The following is a 19,368-nucleotide window of genomic DNA, read 5'->3' on the forward strand; positions in this document are numbered from 1 at the left end:
CAGCATGACACTCCTCACATAAAATCTCACTTTGCACTTTGTCTTAAGTCCAGGCTTACTGATGTGGCTATAAGCCTTGCTGGTCAACCTCCTATCCAGATCCCCAAGCTAAGCCTACACAAAAGTTTTCCCTCACTTCCCACACTTTAGACTCACTGACTCCTGATATTTTCTCAAGCAAGTTGGTTTCTTTCTCATCTCAATCCTTCACACAGTGTCTCCTTTGCTTAGAACTCCACTCTCCCTGATGTTCTCACAAAGGACTTAATATGTCCCTTAGGTCCTGGCTTAATGTCATCTTTTCAGAGAAATCTTCCCTGGTGACTTAACTTTGTCAATTTCCCATTCATTCTTTATCTCTGTGTCCTGTTTGTTTCTGTAATTTATAATTATGTATTTATCTACTCATTTTGTTGCTATTTTTTCTTGCTATTTCTTCAACTTGGCTCTGTAGAAGGCTCTGCATAATTGACCAAAATATATCCAGTGCCTGTCAGAGTGCTTGTCACCTAGTAGCACTAAATAATTATTTGTTGAATAACTTAATGATTTTTGCAGTCATATAAGTGTTTTTTTTGATTGACTGAAAATAGATTGCCTGAGGTGACATGTAGGATCAAAGAGTGAGGCGCAGAAGATAGCACCACTTTGGGATAAAATTTCACTTCAAAGTCAGCAATACTTCAAGAAACAGTTACCAGCATTCCTGGGACTATTATGCCATTATCTACTCTAGCCTACTTTGGCACATTAGCATCTCTACTTACTGACCTTTTGCATAAGAATAGAATAGAAAGTGGCTTGAAACCATGAATACCTGAAGTTTGACATTTAAAAATTCATTCTCAGAAGAAATAATATCCTGATTACCTTTGATTGTGCTAAAAGATTCTAACATTGTATTTCATTTTGAATACTCTATTAGGTTTCTCCAAAGAAACAGAACATTATATCATATACATATATATATATTATATATATACTATATATATACTACATATATATACTACATATATATAGTATATATATAATATATATACACATACACTATATTACATTTATTCTTTATATATCTTCATTATATATATATTATATATATTTTAAGATTTTATTTATTTTGAGAGAGAGGGTGAGTGGGGGGTGGGCAGCGAGAGACAGAGGGAAAGAGAGAATCTCAAGCAGACTCTGCACAGAGCACAGAGCCTGAGATCATGACCTGAGCTGAAATCAAGAGTCAGACGTTCAACTGACTGAGCCACCCAGCACCCCATTTTATATATATAATTTTTGTCTTCTTCCATTTCAAGAGCTTTCTTAAATTATATATTTTTTCTTTTTTTTTTTTTTTGGTCTTCTTTTGGGGAAATTTACTAATGCACAAATTGGATTTCCTTTGTCTTCTATACTCCCCATTTTTTCTCTGTGATTATTTTTTAACTTCTTTCCTCATTCCTGTTTCACTTTGCTTTTCTATTTTCTACCCTTGTCTCTTAGTCTCTGCAATGTCTATTCGCTCATGCTAATAGTCATTTCTGAAGTAATTTTATTTTATTCATTTCTTTCTTGAAATCTACCAGTACCTGCTTTACCTTCTCCTATTTTTGACAGCTGTAGTATAAGCAACACTTCCTTGATATATTTCTGTTTTGTGGTTTTCTTTTATAACAGTAATTGTTTCAGGATAGTTTTAATATTGAGTTATAATTTTCATCTGCTTTGTGGATAATTTTCTTCCTATTGAAATTTCATTTGCAGAAAAGTTTTGCTCATTTTTAAAAACATTTTTCCTTGTGTCTTTGTATATGTGCTGTGCTTATTCCTTATTTAATACTTATATTGAATGAGTTGGATTATTCTGGATTTGGTAATAGCTAGAGTTTCTTAGAGAAAGAAGTGACAGTGTATCCCTCAAGCCTTTAGAGGTCAAAGACACCTTTGGTTGCTACAGAGATAGATATTTTCTTTAAAATATGGTTCAATTCTTCTAGAACCACATTTAATTCAGGAGGATTTATTCAGCCAATCCTACATTTGCCTGGTTCCTTCACCAGCTGATGCTCTTTCCCTACTATGGGTACAAGCCTTGCTTTCCAAAATTATCCACTCTTTTTTGAAGGCACTTTTATTGATTTACTTATTATATGTTGTTTGTTTTTGCTATAGCATTCCCAGACTTATCTTTGGGCCCACTGGGCACTTTCCTGACCTCTCAATCTGCCTCTTCCACGATCTGGTTCCTGTTAAATCTTAGCCTACTTCTTCCTGCTCAGGATAGAGTTCTCTCCTTTACATAATGTATGTTTTCTGAGGATTTGTGAGATCTGTATCCACTCGGCCTCTCAGCCTACCTTCACCTTCTCACTAGTCTGTCTCGGTGTTCTAGGGCAGTCTGATAGTTCCCTTGGTCTCAATTACTTTGAATGTATATATATATATATATATATATATACACATATATTTTTTCTGTTTCCTAGTTTCTATGAAAATAGAATTTGTGACCATTTTTGTATGTTCTCTTATTGCTTGTTTGTTTTCCAGGAGGAAACATGGAAATATTCAGAACTAAGCTACTGCCGCTTTCCTGCACAAAAACCGTATGAAAACATTCTGTTGCCATCAGTCTTGCCCCTAACCTTTTCAGTTGCAGTAGCAAAAGTACATATGTAGGCCAATATACCATATGTCAAAATCTTTAAGGGTTATAAATCAAGCTAGTAAAACTATTAAGTAAGACATGTTCTATTCCCCCTCCTTAACAAATACATCTTCATAATGACCTGGATGGCCAGATTCAAATACATTATTTTCAGACTCTGCTGAGTTCTACTCCAGTCCTCATCTTGCTGCCCACTTCACTTCTCTTACCACCTTAAGCTGTGTCTCACCTCATAAGGGCCTCATGATTACCTGTGTGGACATCTCAGCCTTGACTGTCCAAGTTCTCTCCATATCATCTGTAGTCAGCTGTCCCTCAGGTACCGTGCAGACCTGAAGGTGTACCCAACTGCAATGTAACCCTCACTTGGAATGTCCAGGGAAGATGTGAAGGCTTTGGAGGTGGACTCCAGGCAGAAAATTCTGCCCCTGGTTCCTTGGAGCATGTTCTACAAGTGAGTTGGAGCACTTTCCCCTGGCCCTGTGATTTCCTTACCCAGGTGAAAAGAGCATTAGCCAAATGAGGCCAGAAGAAGGCTGTTAAAAGTGAGGGTACCATGTATTTTTCCAGTGTTGTATGAATTTCTACAATTAATATTTATTTTGTCATAAACTGCTTATTTCTTTTTTTTTTTTTTTTTTAAAGATTTTATTTATTTATTTGAGACAGAGAGAATGAGATACAGAGAGCATGAGAGGGAGGAGGGTCAGAGGGAGAAGCAGACTCCCTGCGGAGCAGGGAGCCCGATGCGGGACTCGATCCCGGGACTCCAGGATCATGACCTGAGCCGAAGGCAGTCGCTTAACCAACTGAGCCACCCAGGCGCCCTGCTTATTTCTTTTTTAAAAAGGGGGAGTTCTAAATGAATCAAAGTTGTTTTTCATTTTAAAAAATATTTTCTCACTTTACTATGAGAAATTTAAAAGCTAAGTAGGTGAAAAGTCAGATTACTGATAATTTCCTTCTTTCTCCTTTCCTATAGCTATGGATTTTCTACTTAAATATCTATTATTTTCATAATTTGAAAAGAAATTGTTATTAAAAATGAAAAAAAAGACTTTGAAAATAAATAGTGAAACCCCTAAAAGGGAGTCTAATACTAATATTTACAGGCAAAAAAAAAAAAGAATCTCCCTTTTTTTTCTAGTGTGTGAGAGCTTATTTTCCAAATGCTTTTCTCCCAACACACACACACATACAAACATGCATTTCCATATCTTAAGTGTGTTAAAATGTCCCTTACCAAGACAGTTGATTTGCCCTTGGATCGTAAGCTGTAAGACGTGCCTGGGTGGTGTCTGTAGCTATCGCCCTATGCAGTGTCTTCTCTGATGTTCAGGTGCATGATCAGGAAACAGAACATCTACAGAGAGCAGCCAACTTCTCCCCACAGGCCTTCTTTCACCTGCCAGGGAATCTACGTGACCATTTCTATTTGTGTGCATATAATAACCTTCTGCAGTGGGTTCCAGACAGGAAACAATGGGTATGAAGTTATCAATGTCAAAGGAACACTAGGTCCAGGATTCCCCAGAATCAGTCCAAAGTGGGGTTTTCCAGTATTTGATTTATGGCCTTTGCTCACTTTGGGTCCCAGGTTTCTCATTTTGGAAAGCTTTTAGAACTTTTCCTCAGAACATTTCCCCACTCCACCCTTGGAACTCCTAATTAGATAAAACTGATAGTATTATTAAACTTTTGTTTTGTTAATTCCCAATATTTATATGGAATACAAACAAGATTCGATTTCTTCTGTCTATAACAAATCTGTGATTAGAGTAATATTTCAACTTTTTTTTTTTTTTTTTGGCTTGGAACTAAGGGTAGGACACCAATTTAATTCATCTCAAGTTCACTATTTTCCAATTTCCCTAATTTACAACTTACTCTTCATGTATAGGACTCCTTTTCTTGAGTCAAGCCTTTCTGGGGACTCACATGGCAAAAGGCTTAGACAAGAATATTTATGGTTTTATTTATTTATTTATTTTAAGATTTTATTTATTTATTTGACAGAGAGAGACAGACAGCTGGAGAGGGAACACAAGCAGGGGGAGTGGGAGAGGGAGAAGCAGGCCTCCCACGGAGCAGGGAGGAGCAGGGAGCCCAACGCGGGGCTCGATCCCAGGACCCTGGGATCATGACCTGAGCCAAAGGCAGATGCTTAACGACTGAGCCACACAGGCACCCCTAAGAATATTTATGGTTTTAAATAATTCTTGTAGGTCCTGAATGGAGTTCTGATGAAGACGTCATTTCTCCCTTCTGAGAAGTGCAACTTCAGTTTTGACACTATGTCCTTATGATCTGTAGCTTCATTTCCCTATAATAAGACAATATCATTACCCTCATGGCCAGATAGCTTCTATTCATCCCACAGGTATGTCTTCTACTCTGCTAAGTGCTTGGCAAAGCATCTGAAAGTTTGTTTTGCATGTTGGTATTTCTAATGTGTATTCTCTTGGCTTTGTTTTCTTTTCCTAAGAACAGTTCCTTTAGAAAATGGACCTTCAACTTTTATATTTTTATGTGTGTTTTTTTTTACTTTTTCTTTTATATAGTTTTTAAATGTACCTTACATAAAAATTAGGAAGACTATTTAAGCCAAAAAAAAAAAAAAAAAAAAAAAAAAAATTCATCTGTAATTCTACTATCCAAGATAATCGTTGTACTATCCTCATTTTAGTGCACAATGAAAAATGGAGGGTTTTTTTTCTCCTTTCCAAATCCACTGCTATACATAATGGAAGCCTCTCCAAGGATAACCCTATTCATGAGCAATTATTCTAAAGTGTTTCATTTCTAAATATAGAATCTAGATTCTAAGAATTTACTAAATGCAAGGATGACATCATATAAACAGATATCCAAACCTCTTATGCTATATTCGTGAAAGTGCTCATTTCTGTGTTTGAAGATGTATGGCTCTTATCTTTTGATACCATGTTTTGCCTGAATTTTATTTCTCCTTTCTACATGATCCAGCCAGCCATACTGCCTGTGTAAATACAACTCGGGCTTCTTTCTTTTTGATACTCAGAAATCCATCTTCAACATTTTTGATCAGTGTGCAATGCATTAAATACTACAGCAGATGGTGCTTTTTGATGATGTGTTTCTACATGAAGCAACATTTTGTCCTGTATGCTGCATTATCAAAAAATCAAACATGTAATTATGCAAATATGTATGCCTTTATAATAATCAAGTTTTATTGTAAATGGTTGATGCACATCAATTTGATCCTGTAGTGCTGTTTTAAGTGCGGTTTAAGTGGCTTTTCAGTGTACCCAGAGGCAACACAAATGCATCTCTGGAATATTAATAAAATCCTGAATCTTTGAGACCCCAACTGGAATCTCATTGCTTGTACTGATTGAAACAAAATGCTAATCCTTTCCTTTAAAAAAATCCCCTTTGTTATTTAAAACACTGATACTAGTATGATATGAAGGGCCATTTTATTTTAAATTGTATTTTAATGTAGTTGTTAAAATAATGCCTAATCATACTATATTCAGTCTTCACAATGTAAATTTGATGAGACATGAATCCAATCATTTTGCAACAATGAATGCAGTCATGTATTTTAACCAGTCCAGTTTTTCTAATTCCATAAATTTCTATTGCCAGTGGCTGTTTACCGGTTTCACTTTTGGATGCATTAGCTGTCTTTTGTGGGGACATGTATTGTGAATATTCATTGCAGAAACAATTGACTTCTTAAAAAAAAAAGACGGGGAATTCTTTAAGTTGAATTCCTATGAGCATTTTCAAGCAGGATTATAACATAGACAGTGGAATTTATTACTGAACAGAATCTGGGTTTTATACATTAGATTGTTTCATTGGTACATAATAGTGCCCGCCCGGCTCTCCCCAATACAAACACTCTCGCACATTCTGTTGTGGTTAAACTAACCAGATGGACTGTGGGTACTGATAATCTATGATTGTAAATTATTTTTGCTTGTTTTTTCCTCTTGGAGAGAAATAAAAGGATGAGAAACGCGGAATACAAAAGGAAGAGCTTTAAAAGGAATGTAGCTTTTAAAGGGAAGAAAATAACCACATAATGCCCTTTTTCTATTTCCAGTTCTCCTTCTCTTTATATTTGCTTTGTTTATTGGGTTTACTATAATTATGGGTTACGTTTTCAATGGCCACCACTCCCTGGCAAAATGAAATATGCACTTCTTCCCTTTGGTCTCATGCCTAGCTCCCCCTGCACTATCCTTCGTCTTACCATAGAGCATGCCTTTCTTCCAAATATGTGGATTCATTTGATGTTTTCTGTCTTTTTCACCTATTGTTCATACCCTGCCATTAAATCTCTGGTTATTTTTATTTGCCTTTTGTACAACTTTCTGATTCATAGTCCCTAATGCACCATGGTCTAGATTCACTCTGCCTTCCTTATTTTGATCCCTTTGGGGGTTATTTGTTTGCTGTGCAATCTGCTGTGTGCCTTTCTTTGTCAAAATTATGTCATTTCATCTCTTTCAAATTTTTTATCTCCCTTTACCCATTTCTCTGACTCACCAAAATCAAGATAGTTAGATAGACTGATAGGTAGATTTGGGAAACAGGGATGGAAGGCATGCTGGACTGGAGACTTGTAATGCTTAGATGTCTATCTATAACCACATGTTGAAATAAAACATCAAGGATTCATATCTGAATATTTAAAATAATTTCAATGCACTCTTTTTGAGAATCTTTAAGCTTAAAACTTCCCTATAATTTAATTATTCTCATAAATATCAGTTATCCATGTCCATTTTGCTTCCTCCAGGCCACATTAGTTCTATTCTTGATGGCTGAAACTGTGCTGTTTGGGAAGTCATTAAAGTGCTATGGATTTTGTTACTTGTTATTGCAGTGGGAGTTTCAATATAAAAATGACATGGTACATGGACTATTTAAATTGCAAACACACACACACATACACACACACTTACATTAATGTAGTGGCCATTTGTAAAGGTCAAGGCATGCTCTGGACTGTTTTCATATTCCAATTTACGTGATTTCCTTCCCTGTCCATAAACAGCCCTAGTGATGACTCCTGAATCAAGAGGAACTGAGCCTGCATTTATGTTTGAGTGCCTATTATATCCGGATTTTACTAATCACCATGGTGCGAGTGTGTTAGGGCTGACCTGAAGATCTTATAAAAACTCATATCCCTAAACCATGTGTGACTAAAAAGTTATTTCATTAAGACTTTATAACCTTGTAAGTAACTTTTATATATACATAAGAACAAGAACCAATTAGTTTCTTGGTTTTTTTCCCCAATAACCAGTTTTGTTTTTGCAAGCTGAGATTCATATGTGATCTGAAGTGTATGTTGATGTTTCAATCAGCTTCTTAATCTTTATTAGGAAAATCAATAGTGTCCCTGGCCTTTTGACTACTTTTTAAATATGCAAATGTAACACAATACTTTTTTTCAGCTTTTGAATTTAACTTTGGATGACATGACATTTCAAGCTCAGTTTAGAGATAAAAACACGACAGTAACATACACAACTGCAGCATTGATTTTAATAGAGTAACAAGAAATGTAGTCACATATTCTGCTTAAGTTTCCCCAGCAGAAATTGCTTCTGCATCAGAGCCTATTACAAATGCAATTCACTAAGGTCTTACGGGTGACAAAGCTTTAATTAGCATCACATTGTTTTCTAATGTGATTTTGCCCTTGTAAAAACAGGATTAGGAATCAAAATATACTTTTATAAATGCCAATTTTAATTGCATTACTGATGGTTTGCAGGTCTTTAAGCACCCCACGCAGCTTCTCGCATAATACCTCTCTATTTGAAGGATTAAGTGTAAAACACAAAGAAAAGATGGCATTTATTGTCTAATAAAACACTTCTAAATCAGAAGAGGAAATACAGTCATGTATGGTATACAACATTTCATCTGACAGCACCTTCCTAAATCTATGCCCCCACAGCAATTAGTGCCCATAAAATAGGTAATGCTTACTGATGGTCTCCTGTATTATTCCATAGTAGGGAAATTAGAGCAGCGGTGCACAATGGGTGTGCCTGCTTGAGAACATACCTCAAGGCCCCCTAATTTCTTTCTAGGCCCTCCTAGTTAGAAGGTACCCGCATTGTTTTTTCTTTTTTTTATTTTCATTTAACTTTCTTGTCATCTTTATTTTACTCTTGTATTTGTTGTTTCTATATGTGATCCATTTAAGGAAAGGACCATCTTCTTTTGCTGAGACAATTTTCTAGAAGATAAGTAGGTTTGATCCTTGAATTAAAGATTTGCTTTAGAAATCACGCTCTTTCATCATTCCATCATGTCTCTGTTCTGAGTGCTTAATAGACTTGTGCCCACTCACCTGCACCATACACTTTCCACAGGTAGGCAACAACTTTTCCTCACCTTTCAAATAGAGGCGGATCCAAAGACACAGTGGGGTGAAACAATTTATCAAAGGTTAGGCAACATTTTAGTTGGAGAAATATACCAAAGTGTGTGTTTCTATTTCCTAGCTTGCAGCTATCATCACCAGACCACACAAAGATAATAACTGGACATCATATGAAGAGTTCTTGTTTAAAAAAATCATAACTTTTGTTCGATTTTTATTTTACTTTTGTGGATGAATGCTGCTTCTAAGTTTTGGTTATTTGGACAGGGGTTAGAACTGAAATGATCTTAATTGAAAGTGACAGTTTTAATTTTGATATGTTGCCTCTGTGCCACAAATGAAATGATTTGGGAAACGGATTCTTATTCTATAGCTGCTCTACAGAGTCGTAGCTATTTTTACATAGTCACAAACTATATTGGTGTCCACTTTAGCTATTCGCTTAAATCAGTGGGAGGAGAAGACATTTTATATTGCACTATAAATGTAATTATGTTATTTGTTTGAGTTTTAAAGCCGTATAGTTCTTTATATTGTTACTGTTTTTTTCACTTTTTATTTTAAAAATTTTCAAATTAACAGAAAGAATGCAAGAACAGTAAATGAGTTCCATTGTTTTTGAATTTTTGATTTTCTGAGAGAAAAAAAACCTACTGGTAGATCAATGTAAATTTTTAAGTTTTTTTCATTTCTCTTTAATTGCTTCTTAATTTCTTATTGATCCACTAACTAAAGGATTATTGTTTGATTCACTGAGTGAGCTGGCGAGATTGTCTGGGTGAAATTAAATCAGTTGATCCAGGCTCTTTTGCGGGAAATTGGGTTGTGCAATTGTAATAGTTCTATGCACTCAATAAGGCGAAGTGAGAAAGGATAGCCCAGGTAGGAACTTCCATAATATGCCTTCTATTTTAATTCATTAGGCAGAGGACCTTGCAAGAGAAACCCACATGGGAATAGCTTTAGGCCACTCCCAAAGCTCAATTGTGGCTCAACTGTCATGAACTTTTATTTCTTTTATTTATTCTTAGATTATGGTATGAAAATAACACAATAGAAAGGCCAGTCATTAAACTGTTCCATATTCCTTGTCCAACTTTAATCCATACTTTTCAATACCAATTTTTGGGTTATTCTCAGCTCTCTCCTTTCTGCCTTCTATTGCTTTCAACTTTAGCCCATCCCTATACTCACTAATTCCTGTTGTTTCTCTCACTTGTATTTCATTCAAATAATGCAGAAACATCTGCCTTTTTTTCTGCCTGTCTGAAGAGCGTGAGCACTGTTGAATATCAGCGTAAGTCCTGCGGCCTCTGGAAAGCCCATCCTGATGTTGCTACCCTGTATGTGACACTCCCTTCTATAATTCTTTTGTTGCTTGTATGCTATCTTGTGTATCTGAACATCTTACAAAGCCCGATTATCTCACTATTTCATATACATCTGTCTGGTATGCATTAGATTGGTAAACAGCTCCATGTCAGTAGGTCTTCCTCTTTTGTATCTTTTTTTGGGTCACCTTCCCCCCCCACGCTTTGCATAGAAATAGATCTTATCACACAGGTATGTGGGGAAGTGAGGCATGACTTGAGATCTCAGGTAGAAGGCAGGCAAGCAGATTAGAGAGGACCAGATCCTAACAAGGAAGGGATTCCAGCACAGGGTACGGGGTCAAGGACTCAGCCTAAAAGTACAGCATGAAGAAAGTCAGGATCTGAAGAGTCACATGGGTGATATTTCAGCATCAAGAATGGGTAAGTACTAAGAAGTGTCTGCACCCTCTACGATTATAAGTACATAGGGATCAGCCCCCTGACTGATCTCAGGGTATGGGCAGATCTATACAGCTGCTTGGAATCAGGAGGAAACATCTGCAGTACAGAGGGGAATGAGGGAGCAGGAATGTAACAGTTTCTAACAGGTACATAAATAGTGCTTAATAAATGCTGGTTCATTAATTAAAGTCCATTCAAAAGAGCACTAAGGTAGCTCCTCTGCCCCTGGATGCTAATTTAAGCTATGACAAGTATATAATATTCAAATTAAAATCTACTAAAATATATTTCCCTGAAGTCTACCAATCTAAAGTTTTTTTCCTATTTGCCAAGTTTTCACATATTGTATACTAAGGACCACTGACCAACTATCTTCAGGGACAGGAATAAAAATTTTATATGCAGCTTCTTTCAATGGATTATCCCAGATTTTTTAATTGCCAAATTTCTCTTCTCAACAAACAGCTCTCGCTATCTTTTGTTGATGAGTCTTAAGAATATTCTGGTAGCCACAGTCAATTTATAGTCATGAGAGAGAAGTGTCTTTTAATTATTTGAAAAAGCTATGGTCCTATAAATGTGTACTGGCCCCTCTATGTCTCCCTTTCAAATGTTATTGAGTGGTCTTCTTGGTATCTGTATGGCAATATTGTAAACATCTCACACATGTTGCCTGCACTGGAGAACTTTCAGTCAATGTTAGATTCTAAGACCTCTGTCTCTAACATAAAGACAAGTTCTGGCACTCATTTTTATCTCCATTTCTCACCCAGAAGAATAATGGTAGATGTAAGTACAGGAAAGAATATTAGCTTGGTTGTTCAGAGTCCTTGATTCTAAATCTCCCTCTACTGCCAACTCTCCCTTTGGTCTTGAACACTTTCCTTCTTCTGTAACCTGAACCTCTGGGCCTCAGTTCTCTCATCTGTAACAGAAAGGAGTCAACTAAGGCTCCATGTATTCAATTTTATGTTTCCTTCCCTGGAGAGAATGCAAAATTTTAAGTGTTGTAAAGTTTATTTATTTATTTATTTAAAAAAGATTTATTTATTTGAGATAGAGTGAGAGTGAGTGAGCGATTGAGAGAGCGCAAGGTGGTGGACAGAGGTAGAGAGAGAAGCAGGCTCCCCACTGAGCAGGGAGCCGACTGGGGCTTGATTCCAGGACCCTGGGATCATGACCTGAGCCGAAGGCAGATGCTTAACCGACTGAGCCACCCAGGCGCCCTGTAAAACTTATTTATTAACACATGGATTCATGAGAAGAAATTAAAGTGCACACAGAATGTATACAAAGGTACTTGATACGTCTTTGTAACTTGCTGGCAGTTTTGATATTGAATAGGAAATTTTTCTCATATAGTTTAGTGGTCTCCTGATGACTGGATTAGTCCTTGTTATAGAGCATTCATTATTGCCTATTTAATCCTCTACTGTCTGAGGTTATGCTTAATAGGTCTTAATTTTTATTCTCATAACTTAATGACAATGATATTAAGTCAACATTTTGGAGCACTTATCATGTGTCAAGCAGCATTCTAAGTGCTTTATATCTATTTATTCATTTAATCCTGAGAACATGAGTGCTATTATATCTCTATCTCCAGACTAGAATACAAAGGCACATACAGCTAAAAATGTTGCTTGAGATTACCTAGAGAGAAGTTAGAGATTTTCAATTGGAAACAGGCAGCACAGGTCCAGAATCTATGTTCTTTAATGGTTACACTGTTTTGCCTCTTCTCCTTCAAAGTACTTGAAGAGAAAGCACAACCTCAGCTAATGTTTTCAGAGTAGGTGAAACTTTCCACATATGCTGTATGATCACAAGTTACTTGCAGGGTAGCTGTTAGCACTACAAAACAGTTGGTTAAATTTTCATACTTTACAATGCATACTAGCCAACAGGGACCGAATAAAAATGCTGATGCTCTGAGAATGCCCCCCATTTGGAATTCGAGGGAATGAATCATAACAATCAACAGGGACACAGAACATCCCCACATCAAAGAGGTGAAGTTAGTCACAAGTGACAATCCAGTGTTAAATAATTAAATTGTTTTAGTTGTTAACTATAAGTGAATGTTGTTTTTAATTGCACTTTAATAATGCCATGCCCTTTATAACCAAAATTAATGTTTTCTGTCACTCTGTTTTTGAAGTATGCACCAGTTTAATTAAACTATTAATGGTACAGATTTTAAGTACTGTATATTCTTCATTAAACTGTATCGCGTTCAACAAGCATAAACAGGAAAATAGAGTCGGTGAGAAGCAGACTCACGTTGTGCCTGATAAATCACTCATCATCAGATAAGATCATGCAGTGTGCTTATTTAGGTGCTTACTCCCCTGGTAAACAAATCCACTTCCAGGTTATAATAATCACTGCTCTCGTTTAAAAATAATGGTGATTGTGCCTTTTAAAAACATGGGTGTATTGAGCTTTTGTGAGGCAGACAACCAAAATGCAGGACCTGAAGAACTACGGTGAGAACGGCTTCAGTTCACTTGGGATCATGGGCCCCTGTCTGCCATCTAACTCTGACAATTCAGAGGAGACAGACAGCAAGAGGGGTAAGCTTCCTCTCCTTTACCCCCTCTGGATTGCCTAATTATAGCCGAGTCTCCTGAAAAACACATGAAACCAACCTAACATAAAGCAGCCATTTGTTTTTATTGCCAGAAATGACAATTGATAAAGTAAACACTGTGCACACCCCAAGCATCTCCTGGATTCAATTCAAGAGAATCGATTTTGAGTCTGGCTTAAAGATCAGGAAGGACTAGAGCGGGATAATTTCTTGTCTCTTCAGCCCATTGATGACATATGCAAATAGGAAGGGGACCATAATTGGCAAACGCTTAAAGAAGCAGGACAGTAGTGAAATTACACTTCCCTGGCAAGAGGAATGGTGGGGCAACATCTGCTGCCTATAGTTGAAGATGTAACATGTTATAATAGAGACAAGTGTGTCTTTCCTTTGTGTGGCAGATCAATCAATAGCTTTTCATGTGATCTTGTTCACTATTATGTTAGTAATGAAACCCTCGTGTGATGTGACAACTGTGGAATAACATTTGGTCACAAAGCTGGTGTTAACAAGCACAACTGGCACTCTGGTAATTAGACTGATTTCTGGTCTCTTCTTTCACAAATTGTCGATAAGTGCAGTAAACAGGCCGTTGATTCTTTTCTGAACAGCTATATTAAGTTTCATATTCTTGGAAATTCATCTAGGTTTGTTTGTGGGGGTGAAGCAATAGAAGAGAAAGAAGATTACATGACAATCTTTCTTTCTTGGCCAGCCTGTGCATATGTAAATGCATACATGTGTATATGCATCTATCTATAGTGGATAGATAGATGCATATCTATCTCCACTATAGGATTTTGTCAGTAAAATATAAAGCATATACTAACAGGCTTAGTTTTAATTAACTGGCAGTTGGCTGAAAACAAGAGCCAGATAAATGGGGACTTGGTGCAAATCCTTGGGTTTAAGATTCACTAAAAGAAGCAGAGAGATAGACCTTAAATGGAAGACAAAACATATAAAAGCCTAACCATTTCTTTTACACATTTGTACAAGAAGAACTCTATTTGGAACTATAATTAATTTACAAGCTTAGCCCTGAGAAGGAGCTTAAATATATGAATCTAATATCTTCCTTATTATCCATTCTGACAATTCTTTTTGGCCCTAAAGTTTTCTCCTGCTATATGGATTTTCTGCAGAGGGGCAGTAGAAGCTCTTAAATATAGAGTAACATGAAAATCTGATCCATCTATAGACAATCAATGGCTTTTCTCTGAGGACTCCCCCATTGTTAACAAAAGGTGCTAATTGCTTTTAAATGTGAGTGGCACTGAATGCTGGGTGGAAAAGTTTATCCAGATGGGACCCCTGCTTCAGGGAAGCTCTGATCTGAGCCGGCAACTCTAAGAAGGCCTGACACACTTTCCGCCAGTAAAAAGACAACTTTAAGTAAATCACCATTATATGATCACGGGAAACATTTGGAAGCCAAAAGGAAATGTGGGTAGAATCAGGTCCTTCATGAAGATTCTGTTTTAAGCCCCTCTGTGTTTCAGTCCATCCCTGTCCCAGACATTTGTTTGCTGCCTGGTACACAGATGCTTAGAGATAAAAATACATTTGGTCATGTCAAGCTTTTCTTTTTTTTTTTTTTTTTCCTCCTGGACTTGGAATTTCATTCTCTGACAGGTTTTTAGATATTTTTTGTTGTTGTTAAGTTCTAGTGGATGTTGAAGTATTTCAATCATCTCCTTCCACAGAGATGATTCTTGCTTTAGATCTCATGTAGCTTTTCCCTAGTTTCCCAACTTTCAAGATAGTAGCTGAGAGGCTGGAATGCCATCTCTGGTAATAAATATGACCAGTTAAGAAGCCTTCATGGGATTTAAACCCAAGCCCCCTGTGTCACCAAGTGACTGGTTAAGAAGCCTTCACGGGAGTCAAACCCAAGCCCACTAAATATTCTCATACACTTATTACCTCATACGGTGAGATTCCCCAAAGTTTTATGCAAAACATTTCTGTAAACTTTTACTGAGTGGTTAGTCACCTGACAATGAGGGTACAGACATGACAAGACATGGACCCTGGAATCCCTTCACAATGTATATGTATATCAAATCATCATGTATACGCTTTCAATATCTGACAATTTTGACACTTATACCTTGATAAGTGAAAAAAAAAAAGACACAGCCTCTGTCATCACTGTGCTCACAGTCTTAACAGAAGCTTTTCTGTAAGTCATTTTCAGAGGTTTGGCTTCATTCAGAAAGCAATGATGGGATATTGAAGGAATTAAGCCAGGAGAAATATATAGGTATGAAGAATAGTATGGTGGGGAATCCTCAATATTTGGTACCAAGTTGATGTATTAACTAAACCAATATTTAAAATTCTTTCCATGCTCCCATGTTTTTTAAAAGCAGTGGGGATAGCAAAAAGAAATAAGATGAGGTATTGTCCAAAGCCATATACCTGGTATGGTCTAGGTCAGGCAGAAAGGCACACAAAGACTTTGCCACAGAGCAACAGAAGCTCTGAGGGAAGAAGGGCCAGAGTACAAATAAGTATAGAAGATGTACTTGCTGCTTATCCCTTAAATGTTAATGTTCTGGGGTACCCTGAATCCATGCTCCAGTAAGTTGACTTAAACACAGCCCTACGTGAAATATTACTTAACCTTCCCAGTAATATTTTGAGGCAGTTGTTATTGTCCAGTGGATGAATAAAATTGAAATGCAGAGGAGGTCATTTACTTGCCCCAATATAGCTAGTAAGGGATAGGTATAAAATGAGGACAAAAGCTTAGACCTAGTTTTGAGACAACTGCAAATCCCTAACTCTTGAAAGGCTAATGAAACAAAAGACACCAATATGCTCGCTGTTTGACTGTGGAATCTAGAGATCATTTATAAATCTGCCAACAATTATAAATCTGACTGTAAAGAGCCTGTGTTGAAGAGTTGGAACTTTACCTTGAAATGTATGGATGTCTTTTGTCCACATCATTCATGGCCCTTTATCCATAGTTGTCCCTCCCATACTCTCCAACTAGTCATTAATAGCTACAATAAGAATCTATCTCATGCTAGGCAGTGTACATTTTCTGATTTATTCCTGATAATTACCCAATGAATTTATTAAAAAGGAAAGCTGAACCTCAGAAACATTGCTCTGGGTTATGTCTCTCTATGGGTTAGAGCCAGAATTCAACCCCAGCCCCTTCTAGTTCTTCTCATACTACTGACCCTCTTAGAATATGAAAAAGTAGCAAGGGACAACAGATTTTATCTCAGGATATTAGCTAGAAATGCTCTGCATGTCCTCTCAGCTGCCATTTGAAGCTCATCCCCACTGTTCCCTAATCTCTGGCTTTGGACATCTGCTTTTTGTCCTTGAATTTGGTGACCACATAGATATCCCCTGTATATGTCCCACTTGTATCTGTTTTCTACACACTCTCTGATATTATCATTTACTCTCTGCAAGACTATCTTTATCAGACTCAAATCAACAGAGCTGGGGTGTTCACATCTTCATGAACATTTCTTGAAAAGGGAGAAAAATTTAGATGCCATATAAAGATGTTAATAAGGTACTGATGAGACTGAAGATGAATTTTTAAAAGAATATTCGTTGCAGCATGGAGAATGAATTGTAGGGAGGCAAAAGTGGACACAGAGAGACCAATTAATGGCTATCGCAATAATGCAGACGAAGAAATGGTCTTAGCTTGCATCAAGGTAGTTCCAGTAAACAGTAATGATTAAGAACACAGACTCTGGAGTCAGACTGCCCAGGTCTGATTCCCAGCTTTGTCATTCTCTATGTGGCCTTGGGCAAGTTACCTAACTTCTTCACGACTCTGTTCTCTCACTTGAAAAATGAGGTTAGTAATAATAATAGTACCTGCCTCCTAAGGTTATGAATATTAAATGAATTAACATAAACAGAAGTGGCTAGCACATAGTAAGTGCTGTAGAGATGTTAGCTATTATTAGGGCAGTGAAAACTGAGTGAAGAGAAACAAGATGTAAGGAGGTAAAGTATATCTCATTTAGTTGATTTGCTGAAGGAAAAGAAATATTCCTAGCTTTCTATCATGAAGCAATGCTTTCTGAAGTTTTGGTCCCCAAAAGTGCAATTTTGTAAGGAGGATAATTGGAATGGGAAGAGCCCTGGGTTTGAGCATGTTGGAAGCATGTGTTTACTTATGGGTTAGCTAAACACACTCACCAGTTAATGTACCCATGTTAATACAAGCCCAAGGCCTTAGAGATTTCTCCCTCATAGTAGAAACCATGAATGTTAGATCTATGGATTCCTTTTATTTATTGTATCATTTTCATCTTCCAACCGAGGAGGCTGAAATTCAGAAAAATTACTTGCCAAAGTCAAGCTGCTAGAAAGAGATGGCATGAACCTTCCCCTGATTCTAGAGCCTACATTGCTTCACTGTGGCCCACTGACCCACAAGCCATAGACTGGTACACAGGTGTCAGACTAAGGGCCTAGAGATAGCAAATGAAGGGAAAGCATCAGGTTAGGGCTGCAAGATGATGAATGATGATGAATATAGTTCAGAGGGTACATTTTAATGGGGTAATGCATAGAAGACTAATTTGGTACTATGGCACTTGAGGCATTTGATAATTTATTTTATTCTTACCTTCATGCAATATAATTAAATTTATTAGATAAGGCTTATTAGAACTATCCTATCTTCAGAATGGTTTGTGTCATCTGCTCTTTGGGAGTTTTGGTTGTTGTTTTTTTAACTACATGGCATTTAAAGTTAAACATTAAGATGACTGCTTCTCCACAAGTATGTAATGGAGATTTAGAAAAGTCATAGTCGACCATATTCAGAGAAAATAAACTATTTGTTTTAAAAATCAATAAAACTAAGATATATAAAAGATACAAAACGTCATAAACATAAGGCAAATTCTAAGTCCATACAAGATAGCAAGCATGATTCCTTTTTAATTTTTAAAAACTGTTTTATTAAATAACCACAATCTTCTAGATAATCATTGTTTATATCCCTTTCAAGATGTTTTTATCTTGAAACATCTAACTGCCATATTATAAAAATAGATGATGTCATTCCTTTATTTATTCATAGAATAACCTCTGTGTTCTAGGCACTAATCTGGACATTGGGATACAACAGTGAACAAAATCAAGTTCCTGCTCTCATGAAATTTTGGTTCTAGTGAGGACAAATAACTGAATAAATGAGTACTATGATGATACCATATTTCTATATGTATTAAAATAAGGTTCCATAGCAACCACTCTCCTCCCTCTGCAACATGTAACTTAAATCATGTTTTTCTCTTATAATAGCCCAATGTGCCTGATTGGTGAGCACCTTAATTCCTGGGTACATTAAGGGATATTCCTTCCAGGTTTCTGCTCCTATGGTACCATCATAGGCTGGTCAAGCTGGGTCACCATTACATCTAGGTGTCAGCTGGCAAGAAGATGAGACACCAGCCACTTCCCTGCTCATTCTATTGGAGAGACTCTAGACTCCAAGGGAGGCAGAGAAGTGTGTGGCTGCACAACCATGTGGTCAGCTTTAATTCTATTACTTTGGAAAGAGAGGAAAGAAAATTTTGATGGACTTCTAAGGGTCTGCATAATTCTGTACCTTATTTTAATTTGATATAGGAAATATTTATGGTAAATTGTCATAAAAGTTTCTTCACAAGCTGAGATTAACCATTCTCCTGGGGCATAGAGTTTGTATCTAACTTTTTATTATTATAGACAAAAGAATCATAATAGTTTGTGGTTATTTTTTTAGATTATTCCTTAAGATATATTCCTAGAAATATAATTATTGACAATACTTGAAAAATTTTGTTATTTGTTATAAATCGTTTTCCAAAAACATTATAGACACGTTTCATTTACCCACTGAATTTCTTTCACACTTGTTGGAAATGAATATGAAACTTGTTATGCCTTGTTAATATGAAGGAGA

The sequence above is a fragment of the Neomonachus schauinslandi genome, chromosome 4 (assembly GCF_002201575.2).
Source record: "Neomonachus schauinslandi chromosome 4, ASM220157v2, whole genome shotgun sequence".
NCBI classification, from domain to species: Eukaryota; Metazoa; Chordata; class Mammalia; order Carnivora; family Phocidae; genus Neomonachus; species Neomonachus schauinslandi.